Source organism: Pan troglodytes, chromosome 7, assembly GCF_028858775.2.
Source record: "Pan troglodytes isolate AG18354 chromosome 7, NHGRI_mPanTro3-v2.0_pri, whole genome shotgun sequence".
Taxonomy (NCBI): domain Eukaryota; kingdom Metazoa; phylum Chordata; class Mammalia; order Primates; family Hominidae; genus Pan; species Pan troglodytes.
Genome location: NC_072405.2, coordinates 146,309,432 through 146,328,894, shown reverse-complemented (window position 1 = coordinate 146,328,894; position 19,463 = coordinate 146,309,432). Strand labels below are relative to the sequence as shown.

At 41.0% G+C, this 19,463-nt stretch overlaps 1 long non-coding RNA gene across 4 annotated transcripts in view; it reads right to left on the bottom strand.

The window, feature by feature from the left end:
- Nucleotides 1–19,019, bottom strand: part of LOC134810925 (uncharacterized) — a 262,210-nt gene extending 243,191 nt beyond the window's left edge. For all 4 annotated transcript variants that reach the window (XR_010159686.1, XR_010159688.1, XR_010159689.1 and 1 more), the window contains exon 1: nt 18,854–19,019. This is a non-coding gene — a long non-coding RNA (uncharacterized LOC134810925). The remainder of the gene's footprint in view (nt 1–18,853) is intronic.
- Nucleotides 19,020–19,463: the final 444 nt, after the last annotated feature.

Genomic DNA, 19,463 nt, shown 5'->3' with positions numbered 1-19,463 from the left:
AAGCCCATCAGATCTCATGAGATGTCACTCACTAGCATGAGAACAGCAGTATGGGGGTAACTGCCACCATGATTCAATTACCTCCCACCAGATCCCTCCCACAACGTGTGGGAATTATGGGAACTACAATTCAAGATGAGATTTGGGTGAGGGTACAGCCAAACCATATCAGGCTTCCATCCAGTTACTTTAGTCCAAAGGCCATTCTCGTTTAATTCATTGAATCAATATGACTTTTTTGAACATCTATTACAGCTAGCCCCTATGGGAGAGGCTGGGGGCAAGGAAGTGAATAAAACAGACACAATCCTTCAATCCTTGGCCTCTTGATGTTTACATTCTACTGAGGGAGACATACAATAGAGTGGCAAACAAAATCACAGATTGTGATAAGTTCTATGAAGAAAAGATGACATGGCTACAGGGGAGGGTAACTGAGGAGCAGGGGTCTTCTTTGTAAGCCACGCCAACGGCACAGCCCTTAAACAGAGGACCCCTGAAGGAAAAGAAGGAGCCAGGCATAAGAGAAGTTGGAAGAGTCTTCCAGGCAGAAGAAGAAGCAAGGCATGAGCCTGGGATGGGAACAGGTTTGGCTTAACCGAGGAATGCACATAACACTCATGTACCTGGACTATACATATAATTATACACTGAAGATAAATAGGGAGACTCATGTACCTGGAGTATACTGAACCAGAATATGATTACACACTGAAGATATATAGGCAGACAGGTGTTAAGCCATACAGGGACTCTACTGTGGATTTTATTCTAAGAGCAACAGGAAGCATTTGAAGGATTTTAAGGAGAAGAGTGCAGTAATCTGACTCGCATTTAGCAATCTGACTCTATTACAGTATTATTAATAATAGTCACTAATATTTATTGTGTACTTAGTCTATATCAGGCATGGGTTTAAGTTTATATTAACTTATTAATTCTTACAACACCTCTAAGAATCTATTATTTTCTGAGACACAGAGAGGTTAAACAATTTTTCTAAAGTCACACAGCTTAAAAGAAATAAAAGTAAGGCCTGAACCTTTGACATTTGATTTGAATAACTACCCACTTTGAGAAGACACAAAGTCAGTAGTCAGTGAAGTGTTTTGATGCAAAATCTGTTTAGGTTTAGATTTTCTTTTGTTTATTCTCCACAGGCCTAGGGCACAGGGCCTTCTAGACAATAAAGATGGAATACCATCACATATTTTAAAATACTTTCTTTTTTTTTTTTTTTTTTTTTTGAGAAGGAGTCTCGCTCTCTCGCCCAGACTGGAGTACAGTGGAATGAACTCAGCTCACTGCAACCTCCGCCTCCTGGGTTCAAGCCATTCTCCTGCCTCAGCCTCCCAAGTAGCTGAGATTACAGGTACCTGCCACCTTACACAGTTAATTTTGTATTTAGTAGAGAGGGGGTTTCACCATGTTGGCCAGGCTGGTCTTGAACTCCTGATCTCAAATGATCTGCCTGCCTCGGCCTTCCAAAGTGCTGGGATTACAGAGATGAGCCACTGTACCCCGCCATAAAATACTTTCTAGTTTGCAAAGTTCATTATTGTGTTTAATCTTCTCAACAGCCCTATGAAATAACAGATGTAAAGTGACTCTCATCGCTCTAACTGTTGGAGCACAGGAGAGAATGCCTCTTCCTCAGACCGGACTCTTCCCTCCACGTGGCAGCAGATCTGCTAAGGTCACACCACTGGTTTTCTTCCCTGTGTCTCACTCATTGCATTTTTGTGGAAGTCAGGAGACATTTTATTGGCATGTGTACAAGGAGAAACTCAAGCTTACTTAACTCATGCATTTCATTTATTTATTATTATTTTTTGAGATAGAGTCTCACTCTGTTGCCCAGGCTGGAGTGCAGTGGCGTGATCACGGTTCACTGCAGCTTCAACCTCCTGGGCTCAAGAGATCCTCCGACCTCAGCCTCCCAAATAGCTGGGACTACAGGCACACGCTGCCATGCCTAGCTAATTTTTTTTTTTTTGCATTTTTTGTAGAAACATGATTTAGCCATGTTGCTGAGGCTGGTCTAGAACTCCTGGGCAGAAGCAATTATCCCACTTTGGCCTCTCAAAGTGCATTTTTCTCTCCCCTTCTTCTTGGCAACTGGCTGGCAACAGATAGCTGGAGACTTCAGTTGCTTTCAGCCATGCAGAAAATTTGGCAATAGTGGCCAGAAGAAGGCTGCCCAGTCCAGGAGTCTGCTAACCGGGGCAATGGATCTGAGTTTGAAGCTTAACTATCTCCAGCCTTCCTCCGGTAAAGGGGATATTTTCAAACTCTCATTCTAATCTGGACTTTTTTTTCTTACTTCTCAATTGGTTTAGAACTCAGATAGGGAAAAGAGGCATTACATCTGCTGCCCTCCTAACCCAAACACTAGACATATAATGGTGACTCAATAACTTGTGGGTCAGTTCTATTTTTCAGATGTCCAAAGACCTACATCAAGTCACATATCCCAACAATGAGTTGAGATTGCAGCGCATACCTGTCCTCTGCGGCCCAGGAACTTAATGAATCAGTGAATGAACAGACATGTGTAGAGCTCTTGGCTTATCAGAGACCCATCAGCGCCCACCACAACAGTATATGTCTCAAACGGTTTCTCAGAGAACGCTCTCCCCTCCAAGCTGCGAGGTTTTCAGCAAGGCAGTGGTGCCTCTTACTCATGACTCCAATAAGGCAGGTGCCTGGCTCCGGGGACATTTCTTTCAGCTTGTCTAGCCAGGAGCCATACTGACTTCAGGCATCACTAGCCATGTGCCGAATCTGCCATCAATAATTCAGGTAGCTGAGAAGCTGTCTGCTGCTCTGCAAAAACACTGCTCATTCTGCACTCACAGCACCACAGTCATGTTGAGGCAACTGCTTCCTTGTCAGATGGGAGCAGACAGTAAAAACAACGAATGACATTTTCCCTCGTGCAAGAAATAAGTAAAAATAAACACTCTCAATGGTAGATGACATCAGATCACACAGTAATATTATCCAAAGGTCAGAAGGTGGAGCCAAATGTCAAATGCTGCAAGGAACGATTCCTTTTCTGACGTGGGTACCTGTGGTCTCCCCTGATGCCTAATATACTACCAACCACTTGATTGCCCATAGAAAAGATCACAGCCTTAGGAAAATCTTTCTTTGGCTTCATCTCTTGACATTGTATTTTCTTTCTTCTCCTTTGTAACACAAGAAGTGGAAAAAAGGTTTCATTTTCTTATGAAACTAATATTTGGGTACTGGTTAAAATATCTGCTTTTACCATTAATAAGAAGCAGAAGTCTGAAATGTTATCCAATTACATTTTTTAAGTTGTTATTGGAAGAATAAAGTGAGATAAAAGATTAGGACTGTGATTATAGTCTACTTCTAGAATAATTATGAAAAAAGCAACAGCATGAACATGTTGTTTGGCTAGTATTCACTCGTCTTTCTTCAGCATAGATCAAGTGATGCTATTTTCCACCTTATAATGTGTGATAACTATCGATTTTATAAGATGTACTGAAGTCATTGTTCACAATGTCTTAAACCTTCTCAAATTTGTATTTTGTTGCCACCACCTTGGACAAAAATCCTAGTAGTCTATCCTTTAATAATCTTCAGAATGTGACATATAAGAATTTTTTTTTAAATGTGATTTCAGGCCACAAACAGTGGCTCATACCTATAATCCCAGCACCTTGGGAGACTGAGGCAGATGGATCACTTGACCCCAGGAGTTTGAGACCAGCCTGGGCAACACAGCAAAAACTTGTCTCTACAAAAAAATACTAGAATTAGCTAAGTGTGGTGGTGAGTGCTGGTAGTCCCAGCTTCTCTGGAGGCCAAGGCAGAAGGATCACTTGACCCCAGGAGGTTGAGGCTGCAGTGAGCCGTGATGGCACCACTGCACTCCAGCCAGGGTAAAAGAGTAAGCCCCTATAAAAACAAAAACAAAAACAAAACAAAAACAAAACTGACTTCAATTTAGCATTCTAGATTCATTTTCCAGAATATTTCCCCCATCTCTATCTTCTTCCCTATGTGACATCCTCAAAGTAGGAAATGTATTTGGTTGGTTTTGCTGCCCAAAGTAGTGTCTAGTAGGCCTTGGGCCACCAGACAGCAGCCTTCACGTCCATTTCACTGTAAATTTCACCGCACACACATTGACCTTTCTTCCTTTCCTGTTCGCGGGCATCTCTGATAGTGGAGTACCACCTGAACATCAGATCTGCCTAGGGTCCAGAAACAATGGTGTTTTCTTCATCTTTTGCTGCCGAAAAACAATCACCAGGTAGCAATGACTTAGCATAATAGCAGTCATTAGTTTTGTTTATGAATCTGGAGTTTACTGAGCCAAGCTAGGAAGTTCTTACATGGAGTCAGTCATGAAGATGAAAGCAAGTGGTGTCTGGGCTCCCAGCTGTCTTTACTCACACGCATGGACAGTAACACCTGGGGCTCCTCAGGTCTCTCTCTCTCTGTGTACATAGGGGTCTTAGGGTGGCTCCCAGAGAGAAATCTGCAGGGGCCACGTGACGTCTCTTAACCTGGCAGGGGAAGTCACCTGGTACCATTTCTGCCACATTCTTTAAGTCAAGGAAATCCCAAAGCCTGCCCAGGTTCATGAGGAGAGGACATAGATATCACCTCTTGATAGAATGTGTGTCAATGAATGTGTAGACATAGTTTAAAGCCACCACATATGGTTAGCCATTTACTAAATACCTTCTATGTCTAGATGCTACATTAAACCATGTCATAATCTTATTTGATTCTTTTAGCAACCCCATTGGAAAGGCTGTTTACCCATTTTGGAGAGAGAAAAAGACTTAAAAAGCAGAGTGCTTATATAGCTTCACAGAGCTAAGACGTGTACGTCCCAGTCAAAGCCAGGCTCATCACTATACGATCAGCTTCTTCCCTGCAGCCTCACCAAGCCTAGCATATTGTGGGCTCACTCTCTATATATCTGGCCAATGAATGAGTGAAAGTGTAAATATGGGTTTCAAATTCTGTACTCTTAAGCATTCGATATTACTTCAAAAAACTTAAAATATTACAAACTCCTCTCTTGTGCTCCAGACTGTGTTTTTGTATTTCCAACTGCTGACCCAGGTCTTTTATTTATTCATTTCTTCATACAAGTATATCTCCAGCATAGATTTGTCTTAGATTTACAATGGTCCAGACACTTTGCCAGGTGCTAAGGACAACCCCAAGTGGTCCTTGTCATTATGGAGTTTACACTGAAGAGAGGAGGATGGCATTGAAAAAGACATGATCTTCTGAATTAATGAGTTATAGGTGTGATAAATACCACAAACGGTCATCTTGGGATTGTGATCCAAATAGAATTGTTCTCTGATATTAATGACACTGTTGCTGGGAGTTTCATTACTACAAAGGCTAGCTGATGTGCCAGACTAGCTGATGGAATCACCTGTGCTGTGTTACCAGACTCCAGTCAGCTGGGGTTGACCAGGCCCCTTGAGCATTAAGGTTTGCCTCTGGGTGCCTGCTCTATGGTCATTTCATTACTATAATGTGATTATAATGTCATGTTTAACATATCTAATTGATTGATTATTAAAACATGGCTTCTCAACATTGGCACTAGGGACATTTGGGCAAAATAATTATTTGCCACAGAGACTGTCCTATGCATAGTAGGATGTTTAGCCATGTCCTAGACCTCTACACACCAGATGCCAGAACCACGCACTCCTCTAGCAGCCCAAAATGTCCTCAAGCATTTTCAAATGTCCTCTTGTGGACAAATCTGCTCCCAGTGAGGACCAGTGAGTTACAGCAAATAGGTGAAAATTCATGAGTTTCTATTTGTTAGCCGTGAGCCCTTAGACAAGTCGTTTAACCTCCCAAGGCTTAATGATAATGATATCATTTATAAAACAAGAATATGCATAGTGAGCTGCTCACAAGGTTTTTGTAAGAATTGTAATAATGTTAGCTAACATTTTTAAATGCTTTGTGTTGGCCCATTCTCCTGCTGCTATGAAGAAATACCCAAGACAGGGTAATTTATAAAGAAAAGAGATTTAATTGACTCACAGTTTCCCACAGCTGGGGGTGCCTCAGGAAACTTACAATCATGGCAGCAAGAGAGAGAATTAATGCAAGCAGGGGAAATGCTAGACCCTTATAAAACTATCAGATCTCATAAGAGCTCCTCACTATCACAAGAACAGCATGGGGGAAACCGCACCCATGATTCAATTACCTCCCACCACATCCCTCCCATGACACATGGGTATTATGGGGAGTACAATTCAAGATGAGATTTGGGTGGGGACACAGCCAAACTATGTCATACTTGTTTTATTCTAGACACTATTTTAAGTATCTCCATGTATTAACTCTTTGAATACCCACAAAATTCTCTTGAGGTATGATTATTTATTTCCATTTTATATATAAAGAAACTTAGAAAACAAGGAATATACCCAAGGCCACAGAGGTGCTCTGTGCAGCAGATGGAAAGTGAACTCATGAAGTCTGACTCTAGAATTCAAACACTGTACCCCATTTTTCTGTGATTTGTAATGTGCTTTGGAGAGAGGACCTATTCTTTCTAGATACAATGTGCAATATTACCAGCTTATTCCCAATGGCCACGGGTTGCCTCACAAATAAATCCACAAGAGCTACAAAAGTATTTTTAGAAGATAAAGTGACATATGGCTTTAGTAAAAAAAACTAACAATAAAATAATAAATAATATGTTCTCTATTCTTGGCACCATGTTAAGCATTGAAAAATCTTTTTTAAAGATCTTTTTTAAAATTTATTTTTTATTATACTTTAGGTTCTGGGTTACATGTGCAGAACGTGCAGTTTTGTTACATAGGTATACACGTGCCCTGGTGGTTTGCTGCACCCGTCAACCCGTCACCTACGTTAATTCTCCAAATGTTATCCCTCCCCTAGCCCCCCATCCCTCGACAGGCGCTGGTATGTGATGTTCCCCTCACTGTGTCCATGTGTTCTCATTGTCCACCTCCCACTTATGAGTGAGAATGTGCGGTATTTGGTTTTCTGATCTTGTGATAGTTTGCTGAGAATGATGGTTTCCAGCTTCATCCATGTCCCTACAAAGGACATGAACCCATCCTTTTTTATGGCTGCATAGTATTCCATGGTGTATATGTGCCACATTTTCTTAATCCGGTCTATCATTGATGGACATTTGGGTTGGTTCCAAGTCTTTGCTATTGTGAATAGTGCTGCAGTAAACATACATGTGCATGTGTCTTTATCCTAGAATGATTTATAATCCTCTGGGTGTATGCCCAGTAATGGGATTGCTGGGTCAAATGGTATTTCTAGTTCTAGATCCTTGAGGAAACGCCACACTGTCTTCCATGTAGTTGAACTAATTTAAACTCCCACCAACAATGTAAAAGCATTCCTATTTTTCCACATCCTCTCCAGCGTCTGTTGTTTCCTGACTTTTTAATGATCGCCATTCTAACTGGTGTGAGATGGTATCTCATTGTGGTTTTGATTGCATTTCTCTAATGGCCAGTATGATGAGCATTTTTTCATATAACTGTTGGCTGCATAAATGTCTTCTTTTGAGAAGTGTCTGTTCATATCCTTTGCCCATTTTTTGATGGGGTTGTTTGCTTTTTTCTTGTAAATTTGTTTAAGTTCTTTGTAGATTCTGGTTATTACCCCTTTAGTTCTCATCCTGAGGCAGGACTTCTTGTAACAAACTTACTATTTCCTTTTTGATCCTTTAGACCTGAACTTTCCCTTTTTTGTAAAATAGATTACATTTAAATTTACCCATGTCTTAGCTGATGATTGTTGAATGGAGTTCAGGGTGCTAAGGAAGCAGGAGAAATCAAGGACGACTCCTAGAGTTCCTTAGTTGAATATTTTGATAATAATTTAAGATGAAAGAGCAAATTTTCAGGAATAAGATTATGTGTTCAATTCTGAAAATGTTGAATTTCACAACTTGTATAATTTTCTACTGGAAATGTACAAAAAGCCTGTGTCCCTGTGGTTCTTAACTACGTGAAGGTTATGCTGTTGTATATATATATATATCCTTCCTCTTTGCTAGAGTGAAGTCCTTGGGTGCTGGGCTATGGCTTAATTCCTCTTTGTTTCTCTGTTACTTGGTTCATTATAGATAATCAATACCTGCTAGTTGAATTGAGTTGTAAATAACAACACCCATATATCAGTTTTATGGTATTTTAATTTTATTATAAATGTCTCACTTGCAAAGTATGCCCAGAGAAAGGTTAGTGGCTGATTATAGAAAATTTTAGCTTGAGGAAAAAATGTTGTAGTTTTTTTCTTCCTTTTTTACAAGAATTTATTATCACATTTTTATTTTAGCAAATTTGTATTTTGTTTTGTAAATTCAACTATTTTCCTAACCCTTTTTTCTATTAAGAATTACTTGCTTTTTGTTCTAAATATTTTTGCATTTCTAATATGAAGTGAATTTTGCTATCTTCTGTCTTTTGTGTAGGATTATAATGATGAGATCAGGCAAGCACAGCTCCAGGAGTTAACATATTTGAATGGTGGTTCAGAAAATGCAGATGTTCCAGTGGTTCGAGGGAAACCCACCTTGCGTACAAGAGGTGTACCAGCCCCAGCAATAACCAGGTAGGTGTAATTTTTTTTTTAGGTTAACATACCGTGGCAGCAGTTTTAATATTTCCTTTATTAGTAGCCAAAACCAGTTCTATCTGAACAAAACTTGTATTCATGTGGGCATGGTGGCACATGCCTGTAGTCCCAGCTACTCGGGAATCTGAGGCCAGGAGTTCGAGGCCATGGTATGCTACGATAGTGCCTGTGAATAGCTGCTGCTCTCCAATGTGGGCAACGTAGTGAGACCCTATCACTTTAAAAATCATAATCATAACTTTTTTAAGCCTATGGTCAAACAATGTGATGTCATATTAAGGGGATTTACTTTGGAGTGAGATATTCCTGGGCTTAAATATAACCTGTGACACTTATTAGCTGATGATTCTAGGTGAATATTATTATTCACTGTAATATTACTTTTTAAATTTTTTTAAATGAGACTTGTTTTTTATGTAAGTAATCGCATTGATATGAAGATTGGGCTAGCAGTCACTTGTGTTTTGCCATTGAGTAAACCATCAGGCTAGTTCATTGCAACATCACCAATCCTAAGCACAGTGTCAGACACCAAGTCAGTGCCCACATGCTTGTTGTCATTTTATTCACTGTAAAAGCTCTGTGGCATCTGTAAATTCCTGAGCTGGTCTAGGCACACACATTTTTTATTTCTCTCCTTGGATTGGCGATTAATGTTAATGGGAAAATGTTTTGAAGAAATCATAAATCTGATATGACTATCTCAAATTTATTTGAGAATTATTTTTAATTTTTCAATCTTTGAAGTCAGTGGAAAGAATAATGCAAATTTTTCAATTAAACTAATGACTATGGATAAATTTTTATTTTAGATAGAATTTTGCATGAAGTAATTTAAAATAGCATTCTTGTATATCTCTAAGTTTATTTGGGAGAATAAAAAGTCACTTCCTCAATTATGCATTGCTGATTAGAGCAATGTCAGAGCAGTTATGCAAGAAACATAGATATGGGTCATCTTGGAGCCAAGATGGCCGAATAGGAACAGCTCCGGTCTACAGCTCCCAGCGTGAGCGACGCAGAAGACGGTGATTTCTGCATTTCCATCTGAGGTACCGGGTTCATCTCACTAGGGAGTGCCAGACAGTGGGCGCAGGCCAGTGGGTGCGCGCACCGTGCGCGAGCCGAAGCAGGGCGAGGCATTGCCTCACCTGGGAAGCGCAAGGGGTCAGGGAGTTCCCTTTCCGAGTCAAAGAAAGGGGTGACGGACGCACCTGGAAAACTCGGGTCACTCCCACCCGAATATTGCGCGTTTCAGACCGGCTTAAAAAACGGCGCACCACGAGACTATATCCCACACCTGGCTCGGAGGGTCCTACGCCCTCGGAATCTCGCTGATTGCTAGCACAGCAGTCTGAGATCAAACTGCAAGGCGGCAGCGAGGCTGGGGGAGGGGCGCCCGCCATTGCCCAGGCTTGCTTAGGTAAACAAAGCAGCCGGGAAGCTCGAACTGGGTGGAGCCCACCACAGCTCAAGGAGGCCTGCCTGCCTCTGTAGGCTCCACCTCTGGGGGCAGGGCACAGACAAACAAAAAGACAGCAGTAACCTCTGCAGACTTAAATGTCCCTGTCTGACAGCTTTGAAGAGAGCAGTGGTTCTCCCAGCACGCAGCTGGAGATCTGAGAACGGGCAGACTGCCTCCTCAAGTGGGTCCCTGACCCCTGACCCCCGAGCAGCCTAACTGGGAGGCACCCCCCAGCAGGGGCACACTGACACCTCACACGGCAGGGTATTCCAACAGACCTGCAGCTGAGGGTCCTGTCTGTTAGAAGGAAAACTAACAAACAGAAAGGACATCCACACCGAAAACCCATCTGTACATCACCATCATCAAAGACCAAAAGTAGATAAAACCACAAAGATGGGGAAAAAACAGAACAGAAAAACAGGAAACTCTAAAATGCAGAGCGCCTCTCCTCCTCCAAAGGAACGCAGTTCCTCACCAGCAACGGAACAAAGCTGGATGGAGAATGATTTTGACGAGCTGAGAGAAGAAGGCTTCAGACGATCAAATTACTCTGAGCTACGGGAGGACATTCAAACCAAAGGCAAAGAAGTTGAAAACTTTGAAAAAAATTTAGAAGAATGTATAACTAGAATAACCAATACAGAGAAGTGCTTAAAGGAGCTGATGGAGCTGAAAACCAAGGCTCGAGAACTACGTGAAGAATGCAGAAGCCTCAGGAGCCGATGCGATCAACTGGAAGAAAGGGTATCAGCAATGGAAGATGAAATGAATGAAACTAAGCGAGAAGGGAAGTCTAGAGAAAAAAGAATAAAAAGAAATGAGCAAAGCCTCCAAGAAATATGGGACTATGTGAAAAGACCAAATCTACGTCTGATTGGTGTACCTGAAAGTGATGCGGAGAATGAAACCAAGTTGGAAAACACTCTGCAGGATATTATCCAGGAGAACTTCCCCAATCTAGCAAGGCAGGCCAACGTTCAGATTCAGGAAATACAGAGAACGCCACAAAGATACTCCTCGAGAAGAGCAACTCCAAGACACATAATTGTCAGATTCACCAAAGTTGAAATGAAGGAAAAAATGTTAAGGGCAGCCAGACAGAAAGGTCGGGTTACCCTCAAAGGGAAGCCCATCAGACTAACAGCGGATCTCTCGGCAGAAACCCTACAAGCCAGAAGAGAGTGGGGGCCAATATTCAACATTCTTAAAGAAAAGAATTTTCAACCCAGAATTTCATATCCAGCCAAACTAAGCTTCATAAGTGAAGGAGAAATAAAATACTTTACAGACAAGCAAATGCTGACCGATTTTGTCACCACCAGGCCTGCCCTAAAAGAGCTCCTGAAGGAAGCGCTAAACATGGAAAGGAACAACCGGTACCAGCCGCTGCAAAATCATGCCAAAATGTAAAGACCATCAAGACTAGGAAGAAACTGCATCAACTAACGAGCAAAATCACCAGCTAACATCATAATGACAGGATCAAATTCACACATAACAATATTAACTTTAAATGTAAATGGACTAAATTCTCCAATTAAAAGACACAGACTGGCAAGTTGGATAAAGAGTCAAGACCCATCAGTGTGCTGTATTCAGGAAACCCATCTCACGTGCAGAGACACACATAGGCTCAAAATAAAAGGATGGAGGAAGATCTACCAAGCAAATGGAAAACAAAAAAAGGCAGGGGTTGCAATCCTAGTCTCTGATAAAACAGACTTTAAACCAACAAAGATCAAAAGAGACAAAGAAGGCCATTACATAATGGTAAAGGGATCAATTCAACAAGAGGAGCTAACTATCCTAAATATTTATGCACCCAATACAGGAGCACCCAGATTCATAAAGCAAGTCCTGAGTGACCTACAAAGAGACTTAGACTCCCACACATTAATAATGGGAGACTTTAACACCCCACTGTCAACATTAGACAGATCAACGAGACAGAAAGTCAACAGGGATACCCAGGAATTGAACTCAGCTCTGCACCAAGCGGACCTAATAGACATCTACAGAACTCTCCACCCCAAATCAACAGAATATACATTTTTTTCAGCACCACACCACACCTATTCCAAAATTGACCACATACTTGGAAGTAAAGCTCTCCTCAGCAAATGTAAAAGAACAGAAATTATAACAAACTATCTCTCAGACCACAGTGCAATCAAACTAGAACTCAGGATTAAGACTCTCACTCAAAGCCACTCAACTACATGGAAACTGAACAACCTGCTCCTGAATGACTGCTGGGTACATAACGAAATGAAGGCAGAAATAAAGATGTTCTTTGAAACCAACGAGAACAAAGACACAACATACCAGAATCTCTGGGACGCATTCAAAGCAGTGTGCAGAGGGAAATTTATAGCACTAAATGCCCACAAGAGAAAGCAGGAAAGATCCAAAATTGACACCCTAACATCACAATTAAAAGAACTAGAAAAGCAAGAGCAAACACATTCAAAAGCTAGCAGAAGGCAAGAAATAACTAAAATCAGAGCAGAACTGAAGAATATAGAGACACAAAAAACCCTTCAAAAAATTAATGAATCCAGGAGCTGGTTTTTTGAAAGGATCAACAAAATTGATAGACCGCTAGCAAGACTAATAAAGAAAAAAAGAGAGAAGAATCAAATAGACGCAATAAAAAATGATAAAGGGGATATCACCACCGATCCCACAGAAATACAAACTACCATCAGAGAATACTACAAACACCTCTACACAAATAAACTAGAAAATCTAGAAGAAATGGATACATTCCTCGACACATACACTCTCCCAAGACTAAACCAGGAAGAAGTTGAATCTCTGAATAGACCAATAACAGGAGCTGAAATTGTGGCAATAATCAATAGTTTACCAACCAAAAAGAGTCCAGGACCAGATGGATTCACAGCCGAATTCTACCAGAGGTACAAGGAGGAACTGGTACCATTCCTTCTGAAACTATTCCAATCAATAGAAAAAGAGGGAATCCTCCCTAACTCATTTTATGAGGCCAGCATCATTCTGATACCAAAGCCTGGCAGAGACACAACCAAAAAAGAGAATTTTAGACCAATATCCTTGATGAACATTGATGCAAAAATCCTCAATAAAATACTGGCAAACCGAATCCAGCAGCACATCAAAAAGCTTATCCACCATGATCAAGTGGGCTTCATCCCTGGGATGCAAGGCTGGTTCAACATACGCAAATCAATAAATGTAATCCAGCATATAAACAGAGCCAAAGACAAAAACCACATGATAATCTCAATAGATGCAGAAAAAGCCTTTGACAAAATTCAACAACCCTTCATGCTAAAAACTCTCAATAAATTAGGTATTGATGGGACATATTTCAAAATAATAAGAGCTATCTATGACAAACCCACAGCCAATATCATACTGAATGGGCAAAAACTGGAAGCATTCCCTTTGAAAACTGGCACAAGACAGGGATGCCCTCTCTCACCGCTCCTATTCAACATAGTGTTGGAAGTTCTGGCCAGGGCAATCAGGCAGGAGAAGGAAATAAAGGGTATTCAATTAGGAAAAGAGGAAGTCAAATTGTCCCTGTTTGCAGACGACATGATTGTTTATCTAGAAAACCCCATCGTCTCAGCCCAAAATCTCCTTAAGCTGATAAGCAACTTCAGCAATGTCTCAGGATACAAAATCAATGTACAAAAATCACAAGCATTCTTATACACCAACAACAGACAAACAGAGAGCCAAATCATGAGTGAACTCCCATTCACAATCGCTTCAAAGAGAATAAAATACCTAGGAATCCAACTTACAAGGGATGTGAAGCACCTCTTCAAGGAGAACTACAAACCACTGCTCAAGGAAATAAAAGAGGATACAAACAAATGGAAGGACATTCCTTGCTCATGGGTAGGAAGAATCAATATCGTGAAAATGGCCATACTGCCCAAGGTAATTTACAGATTCAATGCCATCCCCATCAAGCTACCAATGACTTTCTTCACAGAATTGGAAAAAACTACTTTAAAGTTCATATGGAACCAAAAGAGAGCCCGCATCGCCAAGTCAATCCTAAGCCAAAAGAACAAAGCTGGAGGCATCACACTACCTGACTTCAAACTATACTACAAGGCTACAGTAACCAAAACAGCATGGTACTGGTACCAAAACAGAAATATAGATCAATGGAACAGAACAGAGCCCTCAGAAATAACGCCGCTTACCTACAACTATCTGATCTTTGACAAACCTGAGAAAAACAAGCAATGGGGAAAGGATTCCCTATTTAATAAATGGTGCTGGGAAAACTGGCTAGCCATATGTAGAAAGCTGAAACTGGATCCCTTCCTTACACCTTATACAAAAATCAATTCAAGATGGATTAAAGATTTAAACGTTAGACCTAAAACCATAAAAACCCTAGAAGAAAACCTAGGCATTACCATTCAGGACATAGGCGTGGGCAAGGACTTCATGTCCAAAACACCAAAAGCAATGGTAACAAAAGCCAAAATTGACAAATGGGATCTAATTAAACTAAAGAGCTTCTGCACAGCAAAAGAAACTACCATCAGAGTGAATAGGCAACCTACAACATGGGAGAAAATTTTCGCAACCTACTCATCGGACAAAGGGCTAATATCCAGAATCTACAGTGAACTCAAACAAATTTACAAGAAAAAAACAAACAACCCCATCAAAAAGTGGGCGAAGGACATGAACAGGCACTTCTCAAAAGAAGACATTTATGCAGCCAAAAAACACATGAAAAAATGCTCATCATCACTGGCCATCAGAGAAATGCAAATCAAAACCACTGTGAGATATCATCTCACACCAGTTAGAATGGCAATCATTCAAAAGTCAGGAAACAACAGGTGCTGGAGAGGATGTGGAGAAATAGGAACACTTTTACACTGTTGGTGGGACTGTAAACTAGTTCAACCATTGTGGAAGTCAGTGTGGCGATTCCTCAGGGATCTAGAACTAGAAATACCATTTGACCCAGCCATCCCATTACTGGGTATATACCCAAATGACTATAAATCATGCTGCTATAAAGACACATGCACACGTATGTTTATTGCGGCATTATTCACAATAGCAAAGACTTGGAACCAACCCAAATGTCCAACAATGATAGACTGGATTAAGAAAATGTGGCACATATACACCATGGAATACTATGCAGCCATAAAAAATGATGAGTTCATATCCTTTGTAGGGACATGGATGAAACTGGAAACCATCATTCTCAGTAAACTATCGGAAGAACAAAAAACCAAACACCGCATATTCTCACTCATAGGTGGGAATTGAACAATGAGATCACATGGACACAGGAAGGGGAATATCATACTCTGGGGACTGTGGTGGGGAGGGGGGAGGGGGGAGGGATAGCATTGGGAGATATACCTAATGCTAGATGACGAGTTAGTGGGTGCAGCGCACCAGCATGGCACATGTATACATATGTAACTAACCTGCACAATGTGCACATGTACCCTAAAACTTAAAGTATAATAAAAAAAAAAAAGAAAAAAAAAAACTAACAATAAAATAATAAATAATATGTTCTCTATTCTTGGCACCATGTTAAGCATTGAAAATACAGACATGAACAAGGGGCAAGACCTGTTCTCAAGCTTCTCAAATTTCCTACTCTAATTTAGAAGGACCAACCTCTTCCTGTTACATTGCAGGGGCACTGGAGGACTGTGAACGCCAAAGGTAAATATGTGTCCTGAGGCTGTTTGGTCAGAGGGAGTGAGTAAATGCACGTGGCCACCGAGTGGCATGAGGACTGTCCGCAGCTTCTCAGAAAGGGTTGGAAGAAAGGGAACCTGGAGACAAGAAGATCAGTTGAAGAAGCTGCTGTAGTATTTGTATTAGTCAGTTTTCACACTGCTATAAAGAACTGGTCCAGACTGGGTAATTTATAAAGGAAAGAGGTTTAATTGGCTCACAGTTCTGCAGGGCTGGGGAGGTTTAAGGAAGCTTACAATCATGGTGGAAGACAAAGGGGAAGGAAGCACCTCCTTCACAAGGTGGCAGGAAGGAGAATGAACACAGGAAGAACTACGAAACACTTATAAAACCATTAGATCTCATGAGAACGCACTCACTATTATGAGGACAGCAATGGGGTAAACCACCCCCATGATTCAGTCATCTCCACCTGGTCTCTCCCTTGACATGTGGGGGATCATGGGGGTTATGGGGATAAACAATTCAAGACGAGATTTTTGGTGGGGACACAGCCACACCTTATCAGTATCCCGACGAGGAAGGGAAGCCTCAATTCAGGCTCTCACAGTAGGAATACAAAGCCATTTGCATGTTTCCAAGGACAGATGAAGCAGAACAGAGATTTGAACACAGGCTGATTCCACAAAGCAGAAGACCTTGCAAGCTACGTGATTTTGGAAAGTTAAACAATATTTCCAAGTTTCAGTTTCCTCATTACAAAAGAGTGATAATAGTGCTAACATATCCAGATGCCATAAAGATTAAATAGGACCAAACCAGAGACTGCATGTAACACAAGACATTTGTGAATTCCCCAATTAATTTTAGGTACTGTTATAATTACTCTAAAGCATTGAGCACAGAATGGGCCTGAAAAATTTGCAGCTTTTTCTTACCCAGCACTCTTTCCAATGCTTCCAGTCTCTCCCTCACTTCCCTGAGGACAATGTTATTGTGAACACTCACCTAATAAAGAGGCACAGAAACCTCTTTTTATAGACTGAATCAATGCAAAGCAAAACAAAACCCAAAAAGGCAATGTAATTCTCTTTCGTGTTTTGCAAGTTCCATTGGGATTTCCTTTCCGAACGAAGACATTCTATTTCTGTTCCAGGAAATAAAGATATTGGAAATAAGAACGTTCCCCCTTAAGATTCGCTATTCAGTAGCTCAGCAGTTTTTCCGTTTTATTTTCTCATTTTCCCATATATCATCTGACTTACATTCACTCTCCGATGTTCTCTTGCCAAGAATAGTTGAATACATTTAAAGAGGAAAAAATAGCCATTCAAACAAACGCATCCAAACCTAATAAATACTGTTTGTTCCTTCAACTCATTCACTCAGCAAAAAATTACTGTGCACCTACTATGTGCCTAGTTTTGTTCTAGCCACTAAGAAAACAGATTTATATTAAAAAAGAAAAAAAAGGAAAGAAAGGTCTCTGCTATCACAGAGCTTTCACTCCACTGGTGGTGGGGATCAGTGAGGGGAATAAACATAGGTGATACCATTTAGGTAATAATTAAGGTGATCAATGGAATGCAAAGGATAGCAAATTTGGAGACGCAGTGCTTTGTAAGACAGAGAAGGCCAGGAAAGGTCTCTCCACAGAGGTGGTATTTGAGCTAAACTTTTTTGATGGTATTAAAAAGCAAGCCATGGGAAGTTCTGGGAACGGCATGCCTGGTGTAGAGACAGCAGGTGAAGCTCGTGTGCTGAGAAACTGCAGAAGGTCTCTGGCTGGAGTATAGCTGGAGCAAAAAGGGAAAGAGAAACCAGGTAGGGGTGACCTTGGAGAGAGGGCAGAGGGCAGGTCACACGAAATCTCCTAAGTTTTGGTAGGAACTTTGGATTCTTATTCTAAAAGAGGTTAATGGGGCTTTAAAGAAGAGCCATAGAAGGTGTTGAGGGTATAGACTCATCAGGTTTACATCTGATATGATCAGACTGGCTGGTGTGCAGAGAAGAGAAGCAAGGCAGACAGGACAGGCTGGAGGCCATTGTACTAGATGCTGATGTGAGCCAGAGATGATGGTGTCCAGATTGGGGCAGCTGTAGAAAAGATGGTAAGAGGTGCTTAGATGTGGGACCACTGGGTGGCAGAGTCCCAGGATTTGCGGACAGACTGTAGGTATCTTGTGAAAGAAATGGAGCAGTAAATATGACCACCAAATGTTTTTGCCTGAGCAGTTGTGGGGAGGGTGGTGTCATTTTCTGAAATGAGAGAGATTAAAGGAGGAGCAGGTTTCAGGGTGCAGAGGTGCAACTTGCAACTCACAACTCAAGCTGTTTGTTGTAAACAGGTTGAGAGGGCAGCCTATTAGACATCCTAAAAAGATCCTACAGAACCACTCACTAAGTGGGTTCATATGTGGATGGATCAGCAGAGATGTTAAAGATCCAACCTCTGCTAAATCATTTACCAAGTGAGGATTTGCTAACCTTAACCACCTGACCTGCACCTAGCACAGTGCTAACAGGAACTTGGGGAAGAAAAAAACTGAATAAAACACAGCCCCTGCCTTCAAGGTGTTTATAGTGGAGAAAAGACACAGAAATCAATTAGTGATGAACATAATTGAATGAGTTTTTAAAAAGAAATTTGAAAGTACATATGCCAAGAAAGAACAGGAGGTAAGTGACAGAGTGACCATTTTGCAAGACTCTGAAAGGGGATAGAAGAAGCTGAGTTGGGTGTTACAAAATGAATTGGAGTTCACAGGTTGGGAAAACAGAGGAAGATGGAAGAGAACACTCAGAAGTCAATGTAGGTGTGGAAAGGCTGGTGCTGGATACTCCACATAGTCCTGTATGTGTGGTGAAGAAGACCAAAAGATTGGTTTAAGACAAGATTTGAAAACTGCAGAGGCCCAAATATATGAAGTCTGCAGAAGGAGCCTGTATTAGTGAGGGTTCTCTAGAGAAACCAGAATGAAATATAAATATGTATGTGTAAGTAGTTATTATAAGGCATTTACTTACATGATTAAGGAAGCTGGCAAGTCCAAAATCTGTAGTGTGGGCCAGCAGGCTGGAGACCCAGAAGTGTGGATGGTATAGATGAAGTCCAAAGGCCATATGCTGGAGAAGCCCCTCTTGCTCAGGAAGACCTGTGTTTTTGTTCTATGCAGGCCTCCAGCTGATTGGATGAGGCCCACTCACATTATGGAAGACAATCTGCTTTAATCAAAATTTACTGCATTCAATGTTAATCTCATCCAAAAACATCCTCCTTAAATTGACACATAAAATTAACCATCACTGAGCCCAGTGCAGGATTTGAAAAGAAACAATCAGTATCTAAAACCCAATCTTACCATGCTAGTTGAGAGAACCTGGAAAACAATTACAATACTATTTATTGTGTGATGGAGACTAACCCGGAAAACTATCACAACACTGACTGTTCATTGTGTGATTGAGACTATAGGAATCATTTTATTTTAACTCATTCAATCCTTGCAGCAACCCACTAACAGAAGTACTGAGAATATCATTTTACAGAGGAGCAATCTGTACTTAATCTTTCCAAGGACAGATGAAGCAGAATTGCGATTTGAACACAGATTGATTCCAAAACCTATGCTCTTTA